The sequence below is a fragment of the Hemitrygon akajei genome, unplaced genomic scaffold, assembly GCF_048418815.1.
Source record: "Hemitrygon akajei unplaced genomic scaffold, sHemAka1.3 Scf000069, whole genome shotgun sequence".
NCBI classification, from domain to species: domain Eukaryota; kingdom Metazoa; phylum Chordata; class Chondrichthyes; order Myliobatiformes; family Dasyatidae; genus Hemitrygon; species Hemitrygon akajei.
This window is the reverse complement of record NW_027331955.1, coordinates 329,136-346,677: the sequence shown is the minus strand read 5'-3', so window position 1 is coordinate 346,677 and position 17,542 is coordinate 329,136. Positions and strand designations below refer to the sequence as shown.

The following is a 17,542-nucleotide window of genomic DNA, read 5'->3' as shown; positions in this document are numbered from 1 at the left end:
TCTCTTTATTAAACTTCAACACACTATCTAACATCAGTGATTGAGAAGCTCCAGTATCCCTAAGAATTTTTATTGGCACCAGAGTAGATCCTTCTTTCAAGGATACAAACCCTTCAGTTATAAAGTGATCATATCCCTTTCTAACTTGGTCAGACTCTAACAAATCCTCATTTGTGTTTACCAAACCCTGTAACTTTACAGGTGCTTCAGTATGTTGCACACAAGCCTCTGGAACTGCTTCCTTCTCTTTCTTTTTCAATTTGAAACAGTTAGCTATTACATGGCCAGGCTTCTTACAATAGTTACAAATAAGACCAAACTGTCTTTCCTTCACAGGTTTTCCTTCCTCCTTACCTTTCTCATTAACCTCTGATTTAATTTCTGATTTACCTTGAGTCTCCATAATATTTTTCCTCTTAAAAATTCTACCCTGAGGAAATTTATTCTTATGGATTAAAACATACTCATCAGCGAATCTAGCACAGTCCTGCAATTTATCAGTATCCCTCTCATTTAAGTAGGTCCTTACTTCAACAGGAATGCTTCTTTTAAATTCCTCCATCAAAATCAGCTCTTTCAATGTATCATAGACCTCATTTACATTTTTAGAAGAAACCCATCTCTCAAAACACATAGCTTTATCATAGGCAAATTCCACATAAGTCTTTTCCACAGACTTTTTCAAACTCCTGAATCTTTCCCTATACGCTTCTGGGACCAATTCGTACGCTTTGAGAATATTTGTCTTCACAATATCATAATCTAATGCTTGCTCAGCAGTTAAAACTGTGTAAACTTGCTGTGCCTTGCCTTTGATCACACTCTGTAATAACACTGACCATTTATCTTTCGGCCAGTCTGACATCCGAGCAATAGTTTCAAAATGTTGAAAATATCTTTCCACTTCTGCTTCACTAAATGGAGGGACCAATTTAATTTCTTGGCTAGCAACAAACAGTTTTCTAGAATCAGAAGACTGATTCTCAGACCTTAATTTCTCCATTGCATATTCAAACTCCCTCTGCTTCTGGTCAGATTCCAATTTATAACGCTCCAACTCTGCTTTACTTTGTTCCAACCTCATTTGTTCAATTTGCAACTGTATCTCCGGATTACTTATTGGAAACGATTCTAAAATCGATTCATCAAAAACACCCGAATCCACATAGTGAGACGCGATTTTTCTCTGTATTACAGCTTTTGATGTAGACGACAAAATACCTTTAAGTTGCAATCTCTTAGCAATCTCAGATACTTCAGTTTTTTTTCGCCTTCGCTAACAAATCCGCGACTGGCGAATCCAGAAACTCATCAATATTCATCGTTGCCGAATACCACTCACAAGCCAATCAAACAAAAAGAATCGAGCAATCCCCGTTACCAAAACACCGACTCAAAATTCAAAAATCATTTTTAACTCAAACGATTCAATTCCGGACGTAGCCCCCATATTATGTTACGTATTCAGGCAACAATAATTATAGATGAGTTAGACAAGGGTTTTCATAACAAATAACACGTTTATTAAACACTGAAAACAAACCCCCTCAAAAGTAAACAAACTCAAACAATGACCCGAATCCAGCTGCTGGCAGCTGCTCAAACAGTTCTTAATAGCTTTGCAGTCCCAAACAGTCTTTAAAGCAGTATTGAAAAGAACACAGTTCTTTAAAGCGATATGCCGAAAGAAAACAGTTCTTTAGAACGATATGCCGAAAGTTCACAAGCTCACGGTACTTTTAAAAGGAGAGACTTTTTTTAAAGCGATGTAAATTCTCTTCCACGTCGATGTCCTTCGATTCCCAGCGTCGAATTTTCCCATGTCGAATTTTATCAAATATAACGGTTTAAAGGTACTGACCTCTTTTCCACACTATTCTCAATCTCCCGCTATTTCCAGCGGAGACTATCACGAGAATAGTAAACAAAATCCTTCCGAATGAGGATCAAACAAGGTCGAAATCAATCCACCGTCGAAAATCGATTTTCCTCGATTTGCATCTTCCAAACTTCTCTTCACTCTCCATTAGCAAAGAAACCGTTGGCTCTGACCTTTTAAACTTTAGGCATTATATAAAACTTCATTTTTAACTAAACTGCGTCATCACATTAAATCACACAGTGATATGAAGTCATCTTGGCAAATCCAGCCACGAACTGCCCCACCTGACAGGGTGGGTCTTCCTTTTATACCCTGTAGAAAAAACCTGTCACATGACCTCTACTGGCGGGAAAATGACATCACTCCACCATTACCTCATGTCCAGTATACCTTCAACCCCGGTCACGTGACAAGGGTACCACTGTCATGTGTCACGGGTACGTAACAACAGAAATATTATGAATTAGGTGAAAGATCACATAAGATTCTTGCTTAGCAGTTGAAAACAGAACAGGCTTCTAAAACTATAAATGCAATTAGAACAAGTGTAAACAAGGTTACTTATAAACCTTTAGAAATTAATGAAACTTTAAAAAAAAATTATACTGAACTATATCAATCAGAATCACAAAGTAAGATTGCTGAGATAGATAAATTTTTATCACAAATAACCCTTCCAAAATTAAATTTGGAAGAACAGAAAGGATTAGATATGCCTTTTACAATAAAAGACATTGAAGAAGCTTTAGGATCACTTCAGAGTAATAAATCCCCAGGAGAAGATGGTTTTCCTCCTGAATTTTATAAAAAAATTTAAAGATTTATTAATTCCTGTTATGGAATTAACATATCAAGTGGAAAGAATGCATAAACTCCCACAATCTTTTTTAACAGCGATCATAACTGTGTTGCCAAAAAAAATAGAGATCCTTTAAAACCAACATCATATAGGCCTATTTCTTTGTTGAATACAGATTATAAAATAATAGCAAAAATTTTATCTAATAGAATATCTAAATATTTACCAAAGTTAATACATATGGGTCAAACAGGTTTTATTAAAAACAGACAATCAATGGATAATATAACCCAGTTACTGAGTATAATTCATTTGGCACAAAAAAGAGAGGAAATGAGTGTGGCAGTTGCTTTGGATGCAGAAAAAGCATTTGATAGATTGGAATGGGATTTTTTATTTAAGGTATTGGAAAAATATTAGTTAGGAAAATCTTTTATATAATGGATTAAAACCTTAAATACTAATCCTCAAGCTAAAGTAGTTACAAATGGTCAGATTTCAACACCATTTTGCTTAACGAGGTCGACCAGACAAGGCTGCCCATTATCACCTGCTTTATTTGTATTGGCAATTGAACCATTAGCTGCATTAATTAGAACAGATTCAGACATTGGGGGTTTTAGAGTTAATCAAGAAGAATATAAGATTAATTTATTTGCTGATGATGATTTGACTTATTTAACAAACCCATTGCAATCTTTGCAAAGATTATCTTTTAGATTGGAAGAATATGGGAAAGTATCAGGGTATAAAGTAAATTGGGATAAAAGTGAAATTTTACCCCTTACCAAAGGAAATTATAATCAATGTTGATTAGTAACTCAATTTCGATGTTCAATAGATGGGATAAAATATTTAGGTATTAGAGTTGATAATGATGTAAAAATTTATATAACAAAATTATTTGCCATTATTAAAAAAAAATGAAAGAGGATCTTGATAACTGGATGATGTTAACAATAACATTAATAGGTAGAGTTAATGCTGTAAAAATGAATATATTTCCTGGATTGCAATATTTATTCCAAACTTTACCAATAGATAGATAGATAGATAGATAGATACTTTATTCATCCCCATGGGGAAATTGAACCTTTTTTCCAATGTCCCATACACTTGTTGTAGCAAAAACTAATTACATACAATACTTAACTCAGTAAGAACTAACTCAAAAAGCATTAATAATAGCTTATAAAAAGTTCTTAAGTCCTGGCAGTTGAATTGTAAAGCCTAATGGCATTGGGGAGTATTGACCTCTTCATCCTGTCTGAGGAGCATTGCATCGATAGTAACCTGTCGCTGAAACTGCTTCTCTGTCTCTGGATGGTGCTATGTAGAGGATGTTCAGGGTTTTCCATAATTGACCGTAGCCTACTCAGCGCCCTTCGGTCAGCCACCGATGTTAAACTCTCCAGTACTTTGCCCACGACAGAGCCCGCCTTCCTTACCAGCTTATTAAGATGTGAGGCGTCCCTCTTAGATAGATAGATAGATAGATAGATAGATAGATAGATACTTTATTCATCCCCATGGGGAAATTCAACATTTTTTTCCAATGTCCCATACACTTGTTGTAGCAAAAACTAATTACATACAATACTTAACTCAGTAATAATATGATATGCATCTAAATCACTACCTCAAAAAGCATTAATAATAGCTTTAAAAAAAAGTTCTTAAGTCCTGGCAGTTGAATTGTAAAGCATAATGTCATTGGGGAGTATTGACCTCTTCATCCTGTCTGAGGAGCATTGCATCGATAGTAACCTGTCGCTGAAACTGCTTCTCTGTCTCTGGATGGTGCTATGTAGAGGATGTTCAGGGTTTTCCATAATTGACCGTAGCCTACTCAGCGCCCTTCGCTCAGCTACCGATGTTAAACTCTCCAGTACTTTGCCCACGACAGAGCCCGCCTTCCTTACCAGCTTATTAAGACGTGAGGCGTCCCTCTTCTTAATGCTTCCTCCCCAACACGCCACCACAAAGAAGAGGGCGCTCTCAACAACTGACCTATAGAACATCTTCAGCATCTCACTGCAGACATTGAATGACGCCAACCTTCTAAGGAAGTACAGTCGACTCTGTGCCTTCCTGCACAAGGCATCTGTGTTGGCAGTCCAGTCTAGCTTCTCGTCTAACTGTACTCCCAGATACTTGTAGGTCTTAACCTGCTCCACACATTCTCCATTAATGATCACTGGCTCCATATGAGGCCTAGATCTCCTAAAGTCCACCACCATCTCCTTGGTCTTGGTGATATTGAGACGCAGGTAGTTTGAGTTGCACCATATCACAAAGTCCTGTATCAGTTTAATATACTCCTCCTCCTGACCATTCCTGACACACCCCACTATGGCCGTGTCATCAGCGAACTTCTGATTACTACAATTACCTCAGAAGTTTTTTCAAGAACTGAATAAATATGCAAGAAAATTTCTTTGGAAAGGAAAGATGTCAAGAATATCATTGGAAAAATTGACATGTAAATTTGATTTTGGAGGGTTACAACTTCCAAATTTTAAGAATTATTATAAAGCAAAGCAACTTAGATTTATTGTGTCTTTTTTTGATGAAAAAATCCCGGCATGGATTAGAATAGAATTAGATAAGATAGGAGAAAACATACCAGAAGATTTAGATAGATAGATAGATAGATAGATAGATAGATAGATACTTTATTCATCCCCATGGGGAAATTCAACATTTTTTCCAATGTCCCATAGACTTGTTGTAGCAAAAACTAATTACATACATACTTAACTCAGTAATAATATGATATGCATCTAAATCACTAACTCAAAAAGCATTAATAATAGCTTTAAAAAAAAAGTTCTTAAATCCTGGCAGTTGAATTGTAAAGCCTAATGGCATTGGGGAGTATTGACCTCTTCATCCTGTCTGAGGAGCATTGCTTCGATAGTAACCTGTCGCTGAAACTGCTTCTCTGTCTCTGGATGGTGCTATGTAGAGGATGTTCAGGGTTTTCCATAATTGACCGTAGCCTACTCAGCGCCCTTCGCTCAGCTACCAATGTTAAACTCTCCAGTACTTGTTAAACTCTCCAGTACTTTGCCCACGACAGAGCCCGCCTTCCTTACCAGCTTATTAAGACATGAGGCGTGCTTCTTCTTAATGCTTCCTCCCCAACACGCCACCACAAAGAAGAGGGCGCTCTCAACAACTGACCTATAGAACATCTTCAGCATCTCACTGCAGACATTGAATGACGCCAACCTTCTAAGGAAGTACAGTCGACTCTGTGCCTTCCTGCACAAGGCATCTGTGTTGGCAGTCCAGTCTAGCTTCTCGTCTAACTGTACTCCCAGAGACTTGTAGTTCTTAACCTGCTCCACACATTCTCCATTAATGATCACTGGCTCCATATGAGGCCTAGATCTCCTAAAGTCCACCACCATCTCCTTGGTCTTGGTGATATTGAGACACAGGTAGTTTGAGTTGCACCATATCACAAAGTCCTGTATCAGTTTCCTATACTCCTCCTCCTGTCCATTCCTGACACACCCCACTATGGCCGTGTCATCAGTGAACTTCTGCACATGGCAGGACTCCGAGTTATATTGGAAGTCTGATGTGTGCAGGGTGAACGGGACCGGAGAGAGTACGGTTCCCTGTGGCGCTCTTGTGCTGCTGACCACCGTGTCAGACCTACAGTCTCCCAACCGCACATACTGTATTTTTTGTATATTTTGTATATAAATGGGAATCCAAATGGATACAGGACAAAAAAGAATCTCTAATATTAAGACACTTGATTGATTAATGGAATAAGGTAAATATGGATGATGAGATAAAGAAATCTTTATTATTAAAAAGAACTTTAATTCAAAATAGGCTTATTCCTTTTACAATGGATAATAAACTTTTACATAATTGGTTCCAAAAAGGGATTAAATATATAGGTGACTGTTTTGAAGGAGGTATATTGATGTCATTTGATAAATTAAAAAATAAATATAAAATATCGAACAACACTCTTTTCTGATATTTTCAATTAAAGGCTTATTTACGAGAAAAGCTGGGTCAAACAATGTTGATGCCAAAACCTAGTGAAATAGAAATACTAATTCAAAAAGGAAAAATTAAAAAATTTACATCTTGTATGTACAATTTGATTCAAAAACAGACAATTAAATCAGGAATTCATAAATCAAGACAAAAATGGGAATCCGATTTGAATGTTAAAATTTATGGAAAAAGTTGTTCAAGATTTATGTTCTGATAGTATGATAAATACAATAAATGTTCAACTTAGATTAATACAATATAATTTTTACATCAATTATATATAACACCATAGAAAATAAATAGATTAAATTCCAATATGTCTGACCAATGTTTTTGATGTAATCAAGAAATTGGTACTTTTTTACATTCTACTTGGTCTTGTTTTAAAATTCAACCATTTTGGATAAATCTAAGACTTTGTTTGGAACAAATTACTGGAGTTCAACTCCCACATAGTCCAATATTATTTTTATTAGGAGATATTGAAGGGACAATACCGAAACCTAAATTGAATAAGTATCAGAAAAAATTTATGAAAATTGCATTGGCAGTTACTTGGAAATCTGATTTATGTTTAACTATGGATCGTTGGAATAATGAAATATATACAGTAGATTTCGCACTACAGAGCGCACCTGATTAAAAGCCGCTGGCTCTAATTTTAGAAAGAAAATCAATTTTGTACTTGTACAGGCCGCTCCGGATTTTAGGCCGCACCGGATTTTAGGCCGCAGGTGTCCCACGTTGTAATATGAGATATTTACACAGAAAGATATTACACGTGAGGATTTTTTAACTTTTAATTAAATCCATATGGTAACAAACAAATACATATTGCAAATGCTTTTTTTCGAACCGTGCCTGTAACACGGCTACTTTTAAATATACATACGTATCGGTAACACAAATTACGGTCCAATATCTCCTAGCGACTGGTAAAAATATATATACTGCAGCCTACCAGGAAAAGTTATTGATCGCCTTTAACTTAAAAGCAGCGTTTTCGATCGGGTCTAATCGGGTCTAAATGAGCTCGCGTAATGCCCCCACCTTCCCGTTTATCGCAAACCGGTATTTCCCACAAGATGCGGCGAAACCGGATGTGACGTCTAGCATTCCGGGCTGTAGTACAGAAAACATACTAACAAATGAATTACTAAGTGAAAATATTATAAACTAAATAACTGCCATAAAGGCAGCACAATGCTTTTCTTCGAGTGTTTTCCATGTTGATGAGGGTGAGTACAAATGACTGATTTACAATAATTTAATTGTGAAAGTGCGCTTGATTTATCGTACAATTTCATTGGACCTCTGTGAACTACTCATCAATTTTATTGGTCTACTGTTACGAGGCAAAATGTTTTTGGCGGCATGAAAAAAAACCATGCATTAGCCGCACCGTAGTAAAGGCCGCAGTGTTCAAAGCTGTTCAAAATGTGGGAAAAAAGTAGCGGCTTAAAATCCGGAATCTACGGTAGTTGTATTCCACTTGAAAAAAATACATATAATCTAAGAAATGAATATGATATAATTTTGAAAATTTGGCTCCCATACCTACAAAAGATAGAATTAAATACATAGGTCCTTTGAAGATAAAATTATAAAGTAATTGGGGAAAGTAAAAATAAATATTAAAATTATTTTGAACGCCATGGAGCATGTGGGGATCCTCCTATATCCAAGCAATCTTTTTCTTCTTTCTTTAGATAAGGGTTAAGTGGGGGAGGGGGGAGGGTTAATATTATTTTTCTTTTTCTTACTATTTTATCATCACATTTATTCTTTGTAATTTTCTAAAAATTAATTAATTAAATAAATAAATAAATAGAACGATTTCACCCAATTCATTCTTCAAGGGCCCAACATTGTTCTTAACTATCTTCTTTCTCTTCACATACCTAAAAAAGCTTTTGATATCCTCCTTTATATTCCTGGCTAGCTTGCATTCGTACCTCATTTTTTCTCCCTGTATTGCCTTTTTAGTTAAGTTTTGTTGTTCCTTAAAAATTTCCCAATCTTCTGTTCTCCCACTCACCTTAGCTCTGTCATACTTCCTTTTTTTAATGCTATTCAATCTCTGACTTCCTTTGTCAACCACTGTGGCCCCTTTCCTCCCTTTGAATCCTTCATTCTCCGGGGGATGAACTGATTTTGCACCTTGTGCATTATTCCCAAGTATACCTGCCATTGCTGTTCCACTGTCTTTTCTGCTAGAATATCCATCAAGTCAACTTTGGCCAGCTCCTCCCTCATGGCTCCATAGTCTCCTTTGTTAAACTGCAAAACTGACACCTCCAAGCTGCCCTTATTCTTCTCAAATTGCATATAAAAAGAACATATTATTATCACTACCTCCTAAGGCTCCTTTACTTCAAGATCGTTTATCAAATCCTGTTCATTACATAGCACTAAATCTAGAATGGCCTTGTCCCTGGTCGGCTCTCGTACGAGCTGTTCCAAGAATGCATCCCGTAGGCACTCTACAAACTCCCTATCCTGGGGTCCAGCACCAACCTGATTCTCCCAGTTCACCTGCATGTTGAAATCCCCCATAGCTACTGTGACATTACCTTTGCCACATGCCAGTGTTAACTCCCTATTCAACTTGCACCCAATATCCATGCTACTGTTTGGTGGCCTATAGACAACACCCATTAGGGTCCTTTTGCCCTTACTGTTCCTCAATTCTATCCACACAGACTCCACTTCTGCTGATCCTATGTCCCCCCTTGCAAAGGACTGAATCTCATTCCTCACCAACAGGGCCACCTCACCCACTCTGCCCACATTTCTGTCCCTATGATAGCACTTATACCCTAGTACATTCATTTCCCAGGTCTGATCCCCCTGCAGCCATGTCTCCGTTATCCCAACAACATCATAGTTACCCATTCGCACCTGAGCTTCAAGCTCATCCGCCTTATTTCTGACACTTCATGCATTCAGATATAGAACTTTTAGCCCATTTCTCCTCTCCCTGTTTGAATCTCTGCCTATTGTGCTTAACCCAGCTCCCCAAACTCCCATCGGGCTATACACCCCTAGAATTTTGTTGTCATTCCTAAATTTACCTATTCTTTCTGCACATTTAACTCCATGTTCCGTCAGACCATCCCTCTGTACATGTGTCCTCCTTATCACTTGTTCCGTCTCACCTTTCTCTACTACACACTTAATATTCCCGAACCGTGTTGTCCCCACCTGTCCTTTGTTCTTCATCTCACTATCCTCTATCTCATTCTTGATCCCCGCCCCCTGCAAATTTAGATTAAACACCCTCTTCCCCCCCCCCCCCCCCCCAAGAAGCACTAGCAAACTTCCCTGCAAGAATGTTAGTACCGCTCCAGTTCAAGTGTAAACCATCCCTTCGGAACAGATCCCACCTTCCCTGGAACAAAGCCCAATTATCTAAAAACCTGAAGCCCTCCCTCCTGCACCATCCTCTCAGCCACGTATTAATCTGTATAATCTTTCTGTTCCTTGCCTCTCTTGCACGTGGCACAGGTAGCAATCCTGAGATTGTTACCCTGGAGGTCCTGCTCTTCAGCTTCGCACTTAACTCCCTGAACTCCCTACACAGGACCCCCTCACTCATCCTACCCACGTCGTTGGTCCCTACATGGACCACAACATCTGGATTCTTGCCCTCCCTCTCGAGAATAACCTGCACCCGATCTGAGATGTCTCGGACCCCGGCACCAGGGAAGCAACATACCATCCGAGACTCCCGATCTTTCCCACAAAATCTCCTCTCCGTCCCCTGACTATAGAATCCCCTATCACTACCGCTCTCTTCTCTTCCCTCCTCCCCTTCCTAGTCGAGGGTCCAACCTCAGTGCCAGAGACAGGACCACTGCAACTCGTTCCTGGTAGGTCATCCTCACCAACAGTATCCAAAACGGTATACTTATTGTTGATGGGAACGGCCACAGGGGTGCTCTGCTCTCTCTGTCTGTTCCCCCTGCCTCTCTTGACTGTCACCCATTCGCCTACCTCCTGATTTTTCGGTGTGACTACCTCCCAATAACTCTTATCTCTCTCTGCCTCTGCCTCCTGAATGATCCGTAGTTCATCCAGCTCCTGCTCCAATTCCCTAACTCGGCGTGATAGGAGCTGCAGCTGGATGCACCTTTTGTAGGTGTGGTCATCAGGGACAACTGTGTTGACCCTGACCTCCCACATACTGCATACGGAGCACACCACTGCTCTAACTGTCTCCCCCATTACCTGATCCCAGATTAGTCAGAATAAATGAAAAAAGAACCTACTGAACTTACCTTTTTACCTCAGCAAGCACGTACTCAGGCTCACTGATTTCCTCTCACCGAAGTCCTCTTGTGCCGAAGCCCGCTGAGCCAAAGCCCAGCACTCTGCTCCCACACACTCCGCTGCCCGCACCGATGCTGTCCGCTCCTGAAACTGGGCCTCTTTTTAAAGCCCTAACAACCAATACATTTTCCATTAGTCCGAGAGAGACCTTCTACTCAGTTCCTTTAGTAACATGTTTGTCGCCTAATCGATGCATCCACTGAGATTGCTCCTTCAGTTTCACAGCCGTGGGAGTGGTTGGTAACACCTGATATGGTCATCTCCACCGAGGTCCAAGATTCCCTTAATCCCAGTTTTCATCAGGAAAAAAATCCCAGGTTCCATGGTGGGATAGTCACCCCTCTCTGTCGAGTAGTTCTCTTCCTTGTAAGCCTGTTGTACCTGTGAATGTATGCTTGGAAAATTTTGGTTAGTTGGCATATATATTTCCCCATCTCTTCCCCTCGGGTATGAATATCCAATTTTGCTGGTAGACTTTCTGGGATCAGTGGTACACAAGGTCTTAGTCCCCAGGGTGTATTCATGGGCCATCCATAAATGATTTCAGCTAGTGACAACCCTGTTTTCCCCTGTGGGGTAACCCTCATGTGGAACTGGGTATTGATAGGACCATCAACCAAGTGAGTCCAGTCTCTGCTGTTAGTTTGGCCAGTTTACTCTTCAGAGTGCCATTGGCTCTTTCCACTCTGCCAGCGGACCGTGGGTGGTGTACACAGTGGAATTGTTGCTTGATAGCTAGTTTGTTACGTACACCTTTGTTTACTTTCATCACAAGCCCTGTCTGTCACCAAAGGAAATCCGAAATTTTGGTCAGTAATGCACTGCACTCTCTTTCTGTAACGTCTCCAAACACCGTGACTGGGAAGTTCTGTCCCTCGAGATATGGGCTTTCCTCAGTTGAGCACCCTATAGGTTCATTGAACCATAGAACATTACAGCACAGAAACAGGCCTTTCGGCCCTTCTTGGCTGTGCCGAATCATTTTTCTGCCTCGTCCTATTGACTTGCACTCAGCCCATATCCCTCCATACACCTGTCACAGCACAGAGTCACATGAGATTTGGCCGCTGGGAAAGGGGGTTCGAATGCAGTGGAGCCCAGATTAATTGCCCAGCACTGGAGGGATCGGAAACTGGAGAAGCTGTTAGTTGTTCGCTAGTCCCGGGGTGATACCTTTGCCCATGCATAGAATCTCGATTTCCAGCGGACAGAGCAAGTCTCTCCCTGCTAGACTACACTCCTGACTGCTGGTGACTGTAAATGAAATCTCACACTGGTTCCCCTGGAATTCCACCTGCAGTGGCTGGGTACGTGAATACGTACATTCCGTGCCTTCGAACCCTGACAGAGTGATTGCAGCATCTGATAGCTGGAATCTCTTTTCCAATACTATTTCCTGATTGAGAGTGTTGTGGTTTCCCTCATATCAATCATAAACAGAACTTGAGTTCCAGCAACTTGCTATATTACACTGGGCTCTTCCTGAGGGGTGGTGCTCACGGTAGGAAGCATCCTTGCTTGTCAATTTCTAAATGGGTTGTTGTCCCCACCTGTCCCTTTGTAGGTTTTTGATCCCATTTCTGATCCCAAGATAAAGCCCACTCACGTCCTTGTTCCTGCTGAATGTATTCACCTTTTAATATTAGTTCCCTTCGGGGTTGATTGAGGTTTGAAAGTCAGGTCCCAGTAATATGTCAAAACTCATCGCATTCAATTACGGCCATTGTCAGGCCAATCCATATTATTTGTTTTAATCTTGTTGGCTAACTCAGTTGGTAACCATTGGAACAGTAGGGCATAAACTAGGGGGATGGATACCCATCATTAAAGGCTTGGTCTCCTGTGAAAGTGCCATAGTAGGCCACAAATCACTCCCAATAGTCTGGTCCTGATTTCCCAGGCTTAGGTTTGCATTCAAGTACTTTAGTGATGTTTACAGGTTGCTGGAGAGCCCTTTCCAAGAGTTGAATAATCTGGTCTGTCTTATCATTCTCATTATGTTTTCCCGCCTGTAAATCCTGATAGGTTTGGTATCTCAATTCTGCCTTCCATTTCCGCCCCTCATCAGCTGAGAGAATCATGCAGCAGAGACTGAATAAATCTTGTGGGGTCGCATTAAACATCTGTATAGTACTATGGACACACTGAGCAAACTGTGCTGGTTTTTCTTTTCCATCTGGGGCCTGATTCATGATCATTATCATTTCCGGAGGCTTCCAGGGAGCATACACAGGGATCACTGAGGGCTATCTCTCCTCCTGCTCGTGGATTGGGTGGAATTCGGGTAGGCAATTGTCTTTGTGGAGCCATTAACTCTAGGGTTTTATTGGATTTTTCCCTCCCTGTCTGGGAATAATCCTCGGTATTCCCCTTCTGGGAATTCTGCAAAAAATCACTCTAAGTTCTTTTAACAGCTGTGTGGACCAACCATACATCTCAGCAGGAATTTTCTACATGGCGTTAAATCTGTGATACTTTAAGTCTTTAAATCTGTGATACATAAAAGAATTCCAAGCTGTGCGTCAAGAAAGACTATTTGTGTGAGACTGTTTCAGTTACTGTGTGGACAGGCCCCCATACTGCTCAGCAGGAACAGGGAATAATACCAATGGAGAGAGTTAAACTGAGCCAAGGTACAAATTGGAGATGGCAGGAATGCCCCATTCTTATACAGACAGGAAGAGCATCAGGGAATTGATGGTCATTCAAGTTACCAGCACTCTGCCCAGTCAGAAGATGATTTCTCTGTTCAACTTGTGTTTAACCTCACTGTAGAAACATAGCAACATAGAAAATAGGTGCAGGGGTAGGCCTTTCGGCCCTTCAATACTGCACCACCATTCAGTCTGAACATGGCTGATCATCCAACTCAGAACCCTGTACCTGCTTTCTCTCCATACCCCCTGACACCTTTTAGCCACAAGGGCCATATCTAACTCTCTCTTAAATATAGCCAATGAACTGGCCGCAAATGTTTCCTGTGGCAGAGAATTCCACAGATTCACCACTCTCTCTGTGAAGAAGTTTTTCCTCATTTCGGTCCTAAAAGGGTTCCCCTTTATCTTTAAACTGTGACCCCTCATTCTGGACTTCCCCAACATTGGGAACAATCTTCCTGCATCTAGCCTGTCCAATCCCTTTAGAATTTTATGTTTCAATAAGATCCCCCCTCAATCTTCTAAATTCCAGCGAGTATAAGCCTAGTCGATTCAGTCTTTCCTCATATGAAAGCCATCCCAGGAATCAATCTGGTGAACCTTCTTTGTACTCCCTCTATGGCAAGTGTTACGTATTCAGGCAACAATAAATATAGATGAGTTAGACAAGGGTTTTTATAACAAATAACACGTTTATTAAACACTGAAAACAAACCCCTCAGAAGTAAACAAACTCAAACATTGACCCGAATCCAGCTGCTGGCAGCTGCTCAAACAGTTCTTAATAGCTTTGCAGTCCCAAACAGTCTTTAAAGCGGCATTGAAAAAAAAAGTTCTTTAAAGCGATATGCCGAAAGAAAACAGTTCTTTAGAACGATATGCTGAAAGTTCAAAAGCTCACGGTACTTTTAAAAGGAGAGACTTTTTAAAGCGATGTAAATTCTCTTCCACGTCGATGTCCTTCGATTCCCAGCGTCGAACTCCCACGTCGAATTTTATGAAATATAACGGCTTAAAGGAACTGACCTCTCTTCCACACTATTCTCAATCTCCCGCTATTTCCAGCGGAGACTATCACGAGAATAGTAAACGAAATCCTTCAGAATGAGGATCAAACAAGGTCGAAATCAATCCACCGTCGAAAATCGATTCTTCTCGATTTGTCTTCCAAACTTCACTCTCCATCAGCAAAGAAACCGTTGGCAGTGGCCTTTTAAACTTTAGGCATTATATAAAACTTCATTTTTAACTAAACTGCGTCATCACATTAAATCACGCAGCAACATGAAGTCATCTTGGCAAATCTAGCCACGAACTGCCCCACCTGACAGGGTGGGTCATCCTTTTATACCCTGTAGAAAAAACCTGTCACATGACCTCTACTGGCGGGAAAATGACATCACTCCACCATCACAAGACCATTACCTCATGTCCAGTATAACTTCAACCCCAGTCACGTGACAAGGGTACCACTGTCACGTGTCACGGGTACGTAACACCTCCCTCCAAAAAAAAACATTTTTGTCTGGCAAGAACAAAAATTTTTAACAATTACTTACAAAAAAAAAACAAATGCATAAATCATATAACATACACAATATACAATACAGTAGGAGTGTTACAATAAAAAATAACCATTCCAAAAAAAAAATTACATTGTACATTCAACATCGAGATAGACAATCAGCAACCACATTATCTTTACCTTTAATATGAGTTATCACAATATTGTACTCTTGTAACATCAAACTCCAATTTAACAATCTTCTGTTTTTGTTTTTCATCTTACTCAGAAAAACTAACGGATTATGATCAGTGTAAACAATAAGTGGTTTTTGAGTTGTACCAACATATACCTCAAAATATTCCAAAGCTAAAACAAGAGATAACAATTCTTTCTCTATTGTTGAATAGTTTCTTTGATGCTTATTAAATTTCTTAGAAAAGTATGCTACTGGATGATCAACCTCATCACCCTCATTCCTTTGCATCAATACTGCTCCCGCAGCTTCATCACTAGCATCCACAGCTAATGAAAAAGGTTTTTCAAAGTCAGGTGCCTTAAGCACAGGTTGTTGACATATCATTGTTTTCAATTTTTCAAATGCTTCCTGACAAAACACCGTCCACACAAACTTCACATTCTTCTGCAAAAGGTTAGTTAATGGAAGGGCAACATTAGCAAAATTCTTACAAAATTTTCGATAATATCCTGCCATTCCCAAAAATCTTCTGAGAGTTTTTTTCCCCGTCGGAGTGGGAATCTCTAAAATTGCCTGAACTTTTGCCTGAACAGGAGCTACCTTACCTTGACCTACAACATAACCAAGGTAAGTCACAGTAGCATGTCCAAATTCACTCTTGGCTAAATTAATAGTCAAGTTAGCTTTTGAAAGCTTTTCAAACAATTTCTCCACCGCAATAATGTGTGCTTCCCAAGTATCATTTCCTGTCACTAAATCATCAATATAAGCATCAGTATCTTTCAAACCCTGAATCACAGAGTTAATCATCCTCTGAAAAGTACCTGGGGCATTCTTCATCCCAAATGGAAGAACATTATACTCATACAACCCAGATGGAGTTACAAATGCAGAAATCTGTCCGTTAATGGAACACACCAATACCCTTTCAATAAATCAATCTTTGTAAGGAACTTTGCTTTTCCAACCTTATCTACACAATCATCTACTCTAGGAATTGGATATGCATCTGTTTTCGTTACAGCATTCATCTTCCTATAGTCCGTACAAAACCTAATACTACCATCAGGTTTTGGCACCATAACACATGGCGAACTCCAATTCGAGTTAGAATGTCTAATAATATCATTCTCTAACATGTATTCAATTTCTTTCTCAGCAAGTTCACATTTTCCCATGTTCATCCTATATGGATGTTGTTTAATAGGTTTGGCATCTCCAACATCTACATCATGTGAAGCTATAGTAGTCCTTCTCGGAACATCTGGAAACAAATCCTTATACTTAAAAATCAATTCCTTCATCTGTTGTTTCTGCTCTAGCTGTAAATGTGCTAATATCTCATCAATATTTTCCAAAATAGTCGAATTAGGTAACCTAACAGAAACAATGTTAGATTTAGAATGAAAGTCAGATGAATCATCTATCATGTTCCCAGTTAAATCCAACTCATTCTCACTAACCACAACAGTCACAGTATCAGATTGTTTCTCAAAATATGGTTTAATCATATTTATGTGGCAAAGTTGTGTTGACCTTCTACGATCTGGAGTTTTTATTACATAATCCACATCATTGATTCTAGACACAATTTCATAAGGTCCATGAAATCTAGCTTGTAAAGGATTTGTCTGCACTGGGAAAAAAACCAACACCTTATCTCCAGGATTAAACATCCTCATCCTAGCTTCCTTATCATACCAAGTTTTCATTTTCTCCTGAGTCAACTTTAAATTTTCCTTGGCTAAACTACAAACTTTATGTAACCTGTCCCTAAATTTCAAAACATAGTCCAACAAATTAGTATGCACTTCCTTACTAATCCACTGTTCCTTCAATAAAGCTAAAGGTCCTCTAACTCTATGCCCAAACACAAGTTCAAATGGACTAAAACCTAAAGATTCCTGTACCGATTCCCTTACTGCAAATAAAAGTAAGTTTATACTCTCATCCCAGTCACTTTCATTCTCCACACAATATGTCCTAATCATATTCTTGAGAGTAGAATGAAACCTCTCCAAGGCACCTTGCGATTCTGGATGGTATGCAGACGAAGTGATTTGCTTAGCTCCCAATTTATAAACTATCTGTTGAAACAATCCAGACATAAAATTACTACCTTGATCAGTTTGTATTTCCTTAG

At 39.5% G+C, this 17,542-nt stretch overlaps 2 protein-coding genes across 5 annotated transcripts in view; one reads left to right on the top strand and one right to left on the bottom strand.

Moving 5' to 3' along the window:
• Positions 1-17,542, bottom strand: part of LOC140722104 (NACHT, LRR and PYD domains-containing protein 3-like) — a 421,136-nt gene that overhangs the window by 249,577 nt on the left and 154,017 nt on the right. The gene's annotated exons all lie outside the window — the stretch shown is intronic.
• The window catches only part of LOC140722068 (uncharacterized), a 41,069-nt gene that overhangs the window by 16,798 nt on the left and 6,729 nt on the right, over positions 1-17,542 (top strand). The gene's annotated exons all lie outside the window — the stretch shown is intronic.